Source organism: Dromaius novaehollandiae, chromosome W (genome assembly GCF_036370855.1).
Source record: "Dromaius novaehollandiae isolate bDroNov1 chromosome W, bDroNov1.hap1, whole genome shotgun sequence".
In the NCBI taxonomy this organism is placed as follows: Eukaryota; Metazoa; Chordata; class Aves; order Casuariiformes; family Dromaiidae; genus Dromaius; species Dromaius novaehollandiae.
Window position 1 is genome coordinate 71,099,666 of NC_088130.1, and position 6,000 is coordinate 71,105,665.

General features: G+C 50.6%; 1 protein-coding gene across 3 annotated transcripts in view; it reads right to left on the bottom strand.

Annotated features, from left to right (window-relative positions):
• Positions 1 to 5,356, bottom strand: part of LOC112985195 (phospholipid-transporting ATPase IC) — a 51,277-nt gene extending 45,921 nt beyond the window's left edge. For 2 of the 3 annotated variants that reach the window (XM_064500505.1, XM_064500507.1), the window contains exons 1-2: positions 5,220 to 5,356; positions 4,341 to 4,819 (exon numbers count right to left, since the gene is read on the bottom strand). The gene's annotated coding sequence lies outside the window, so the exon portion shown is untranslated. Of the gene's footprint in view, positions 1 to 683; positions 837 to 2,253; positions 2,405 to 4,340; positions 4,820 to 5,219 lie in introns of all 3 variants that reach the window. The other variant, XM_064500506.1, reaches the window with a different exon arrangement.
• Between the last annotated feature and the right edge of the window lie 644 nt (positions 5,357 to 6,000).

Here is a 6,000-nt window from a genome sequence, read left to right on the forward strand (position 1 = left end):
GATTGAGTTATCACGACAACAGCAGTTACAGCTCTTCCACCTAATGGAAAGCACTTCTTAAAAATGTTTTCAAACATCTTAACTGCATATGTTATGACGCACACAAGATACTTAACATGTGGGGGTACAGCCAGCTCTCATGCCAGGCCCTTGAAAATGTTTGAAAAGCATAAAAAAACAAATGTTGTAGAAAGAGAGTTCTGCTGATTATTCGTTTGCTTCCCCCAAAGGTGAATAAGAGCTGAAGAGCTGAAAGCTCAAAACCTAGAAAAGTCATCTAAGATTCAGCTTATCTGGAGCTTCTCAAATGCCTAAGGATCCCTACAAGGAAGCCTCAACTCCTCCAAGCCCATCGAGTAAATAGCTGCTTTAGACAAAACCCCATAGCTTACAGCATGGAATATATGACAAGCAACAGTCGGAGGGCTCTGACTGTCAAAAATGGCCCAGGTTGGTATAACCGACAGGGAAACCGTGCCCCAGTACCGCGGGCAGCCAAGTTCTTAGCAGCTGACCGACAGGCGGGCTCCAGCGCCCAGTGCTGCTTCAGGAACGCTTCAGGCACGCTCTCTGAAACGAGTACGGTCAAACCACATCGACATCGTAAGCTACCCGAAACTGGGGTAATAGAGACGGAAACTTCTGAGGAGCCAGTAAAGACACAAACTGCAGACCTCACGCACCTTTCACTGCGATGTGACCCTGGAGAAAGTTCCCACCTCGAAACACGCTGGAGCGAGGCAATGCCGACACCTGCCTAACTTGAGGTGACTCGGACTTCTCACCAGCAAGAGGTTAAAAATCAGATGATTACAGTTTGGCTACGGATAAAACAACTGTGGTAAAGAGAAGAGGAAACAACTGTAAAAATTCAGATGCAGCAGTGACAGATACCACAGCTTTGTACCAAGTTTTGTAAATAGACGGTGGGCAAAATAGATACTGAGAACATCACCACACTGCAGCCTTCCCTTACTAGAAAGCCACTGCTGCAGCTTCTGCAGTTCCCCAAAATTTTCCTAACTAGTATATCCCTTACTGCATGTTTCTACAACAACAAGACTGACCAGTGAGACCAACACCAAAAATTATGCTGTGATTAGTCTGGTTTGTGGAATAAGCTGCTACTGAGACTTGACAGCACACTCCTTATTAACCACATAAGGTTTTCCTTCCTTTGCCTAAAAATGTTAAATGATAATTAAAGGAAACCTATGAAATTATGTTTAATGGCATAACAAGATCCTCCAGAACTAATGAATGGCTGCTGACAGAAAGGGGAAAATGCTTGAAAAGGATTAAAAATCCCAGAGCAAGGAAAGCTTGTAGTGGTTTTTTTTTAGTATAAAACTAAGTATTTAAAGAAAATCAGCATCACACACTTTATAAGGAACAAGCCGGTAGAAGTACATTTTCATCTAGGGTGTTATGGTAAATTATTGATACACGATATAGCAGAGAGAACCTCAAAGGACTGAAACACTGCTTTCAGAGGCTCAAGCTATCGTTCCACACTAAGAAAGCCTTGGGAAACCTGTTCTGTAACTAACATGTCTCCCTTTGAGTCAGCTCTGATTATATCAGTCTGTTTCTGTTGTTCACCCAACCCCAGATTTTATACATGTGTATGGATTCATACACACAGTATATATGTATTTCTCTATTTTATTCACATGACTACCTCATCTCACAGACAATATTTATATATATATTAAAAAAAAAAGCAGAGCAGAGCCATTTCAGGCAATTTGTGACCACAAACTGTGTACAAAATACCCAGAATTTAATCTGAATGGGAGAGGTTCGTTTCATTTTTCACAAACATCAGTGTCAGTAACGTTAACATCTTGTTGAATCTAACTAAAAATACTGCATTCTGCACAAAATCAAATCACGAGCATGAGCAGTAACATTAGCATTAATATCCACCAGGGAAGAAGAATGCTCAAAACTCCAGTGAATAATTTTTTTTTCCTTTTCTCCCCTCACCACCAATTGTGAAATTTCTATTCCAGCATGAAGATCGGAGAACACCAGCCCCAGCACAGACAACCAGTGAAGAGCTGCATGTACACGGCTACACACCAACACACTGCAAGCCCACAATGGCCTCACTCAAAACCTTATGTTTATGAACTCACTCACATTTGAGATTGGAAAACAGATATGCCACAATCATGCAACATAAGAATGCTGGAGAAATAAAGATATAAGCAAACTTTAGCACTTGCAGAAACAAAATAATAATTTTACCCGTTATCTGCTGTAGGGTTCTTCATTGACGGATGCACAGACTTCCCATCATTTAAAGTCCACATCAAGGCAGGTTATCTTTGAAGAAGATAATAAAGCCGGTAACCTTTGCTCAAGCTGCAGCCTGAGTGTACTCTGAAGGGGCTTTGACCTGCGTTTTACAGAGAGCACTACATTCCCCCAAAGTTCATGTTATAAAACAATACATTTTTGTTTTGAGAAAGGAAAAGATAATTTTTTTTCTGTGTATTGTTTGACACGAAGGCTTTCTGGAGTTTCAGACAGAGTTGTTTTCCTCAGTATTCCCCTCTCCCATCAAAACCAGTAGGTATTTTTAAGTGTAAAAAATAAAGGTTACTTCCTGCTAACAAGGCTGGAGATCACACATACCTATGCCTTTTGTCAGCATCCAGAATTACCACCAAAAGTACTTTCCTGAACTGACTTTTAGTCAATGCGGTTTGTGAGAGAACGCGTTACGGACACCTCTGAAAGGCTGGTGCTTGTCAGCTCCCACAGAGCACCAGGCCAGCCAAGAAGAAACCCCTCCACCAGACCTTACATCAGGCTCCATCCCTAACGAGATGATGCTGCACACAGGTTTACAGGACAGACCTCCACCTCACGACACTGTGCGCACCACAAAACAAGAACATTTCTTTTAGGCAGATAGTAAAATGAGCTTTCTTTGAAAAGCTTTTTTAGTAAAAAGAGATATTTCTGATTAAATATTCCAAACACTCTCATGCTGTCTCTTCTTTCACTCATGCTAACTCTTCTTCCTCTTTCTACACTCAGAAAGTTATTTCACCAAGTGACCTGGTTCTTTCATTTGACTTATTTTCTCTATTTTTTTTCCTACAGTGCTCATCCTTCTCCACTTCCTCGCACGCTGTCTTCGTTTCACCTCTCCCTGCGCACAACCAGACGCCCTTCTGTAAGCAAAGGCATCCGTGAACCTGCCCAAGCGGCCCGGCTATCTAGTCAGATTAAAGTCATACTTCTAATTTACATGCCAACATGCGAGAAAAGATACAGAGCCCCAAGCACGCTGCTTCAAGATACAGAATAACTCCAGGAGCACGCCAGAAAGCGGGGCTGCAGTCGCAGTGCCCTGCCGCGCAGCACAGCATCTCCGCGCACCACCCAGGGCTCGCGCATCGCCGGTCCCCGTGGACACAGCGAGGACCACGAGCAGGGGCACGGAGAGGGTGAGCGAGCTGCCCAAGGCCCCGCAGCAGCGACAGGCAGGGCTGGGGCTGGGTTTCAAGGGCTCCGGGCTCATACCCTGCCTTCAATTAAGCCTATGCACAGCATCTCACCTAAGAGAGACCAGAAACAGCCAAAGAGGAGCATCAAGACCCCTCAGAACAGAACCATTCACACAAATAAACTAACTGTATTTAAATGGAGGCAGCACATCACACTCGGGCCCCACGCGATCAGAAGCGCCACCAAAATAAAAGCTGCAACAGCAAAAGAACACGGAAAACAAATCCAAGCTAATATAAATGAAAATGCAAAGCAAGTGGCTTATTAAACTCATCAGCACAAATTGCAAAACAAGAGACTGGGATATCCACAGGCAGTCTCACAAGGGAGAATTAAATGAAGAGAACAATTTAGAAGTTACTAAAAACGATCTACGCAATATTTAAAGTTGACAAAGAGGCAAATACAGGTCTGGCACGGGTGCAAAACCACCATATTCTCATGTGGATTTAGGTAACACAGCAGTGCAAACCCACACAGAAAAGCACAGATGACGTAATTTCACTACCACTAATTACTAAATAATTTTACTGCCACTTGACACCTGAACCATACTTTGAAAAGAAAGCCACATAAAAACCAGAACTAAACACAAAATTGTTAGTACATCTGAGCCAGCAAAGCCACATTTTGCAAGGAACTAACCCAAGGGATCCAGAGGCAACTACCCAGTCGGGTCTGTACAAGACCAGGTCAGCTCAAACCCCCGCTGCTCTGACCACGGCACTCCTCAGCTCCCTTCGGCTATTTGCACTGAGGAAAAAAAATTGCAATTTAACACACTGCACTATTACTTATTGGCAGAAGTTTTTTACCAGCAGAAGCCTCCTGTTCAGTGCAGCTTCCTCAGTACCAAAACGTCCCTCCTGATCCTGGAAGGCTGCTTCAGCCGGCGTGCTAACACAGTTGCACTCGGACTTCAAGGGAGGAAGGCTGCTTCAGCGGGGGCTCGGGCAGCAGGAGGGCAACCGAGATGCTCCTTTTCGTCAGAAAACGCTGCTGACCTGCCCAGACCGCGACCAGCCCCACACGCAGCCACCGGGCACCGTCGCCGGCAGGACCACAGCGGGTCTTGCCCGGGGACCCTGCCACCGCGCCGGGGCCGTGCGACACCGCCGGGCAGCGCCTGCGCCAGGCCGCGGGGCCGCTTCCCTCATCGGCGGGTGGGGAAAAGCCGCGGGGCTGGGGCGGGCGGGGGGGTGGGGGGCTGCGGGGGCACCTGCCCCGGCCCTGCCACCTCCTTTAATCCGACGTGTCCGATGGACGAGACCCCACCAACGCTTCGGCGACCAACCTGAAAGAGAGGAAGACAGAGGAAGAGAGAGAGAGAAAGAGAGAAAAAGAGAGAGAGAGAGAAAAGGAGAGAGAGAAAGAGAGAGAGAGAAAAAGAGAGAGAGAAAGAGAGAGAGAGAAAAAGAGAGAGAGAGAGAGAAAGGAAGGTGTTATTGTGGCTGGAGGAGAATTAGGAAGCAGCCGTGGGCTCTCGGCGAGGGCAGCCACAGCCCCCGTGCCAGCATTGCTGTCAAACGTGTGATTTTTGGTGTCAAATACATAATTTTTGGTGTCAAATGCGTAATTTTTGTGTCAGACGCGTGATTTTCGGTGTCGCACGAGTGATTTCCCGCCGCGCGCCGCCGGGGAGCGGCCCTCACCGCAGACCCCGGCCCCCCCGCGCCCCCCGCGCCGCCTCGCACCTGTGGGGCCGCGTCCCGCCGCGCCGCCCGTCACGGCCCGCTCATGCCGCCGCCGCCGCCGCTGCGCCGCCCCCGGCCCGGCCCGGCCCGGCCGGCGCGACCGGACAGACGGGTTCCCCCGGTCCGGCGGCCCGGCCCCCGCCCGCCCCCCGCCGCCGCGGGGCGGCCCCGGGCGGGACGGGGCGGCCCCGGCCCCGGCGCCGCGGGCCCTGAGGGGAGCGCGCGCCCCCCCCTTCCCTTCCCGCCCTTCGCCTCCCCTCCGGCGGGCGGCGCCGGCTCTCCGCGACGGCGGGAGGGGCAAATGGCGCCCGCCTGGCGCGGAGCTCAGCGCCCGGGGCCTCGGGGCCTCGCCGCCCTCGTCCATGGCCGCCATCATCCCGCGGGGCCTCGCCACCCTCCTCCATGGCCGCCATTGTCCCTCAGAGCCTCGCCGCCCTCGTCCATGGCCGCCATCATCCCTCAGAGCCTCGCTGCCCTCGTCCATGGCCGCCATTGTCCCTCAGAGCCTCGCCGCCCTCCTCCATGGCCGCCATTGTCCCTCAGAGCCTCGCCGCCCTCCTCCATGGCCGCCATCATCCCGCGGGGCCTCGCCGCCCTCCTCCATGGCCGCCATTGTCCCTCGGGGCCTCGCCACCCTCATCCCTCTCCATCGTCGCCCCTCAGGGGCCTCGCCGCCGTTGTCCGTCACCACCATCACCCCTCAGGGGCCTCGTCTGTCACCACTGTCGCACCTCGGTGACCTCTGCGCCATCGCCTCTTGCCGCCGTCGTCCCTCGAAGGC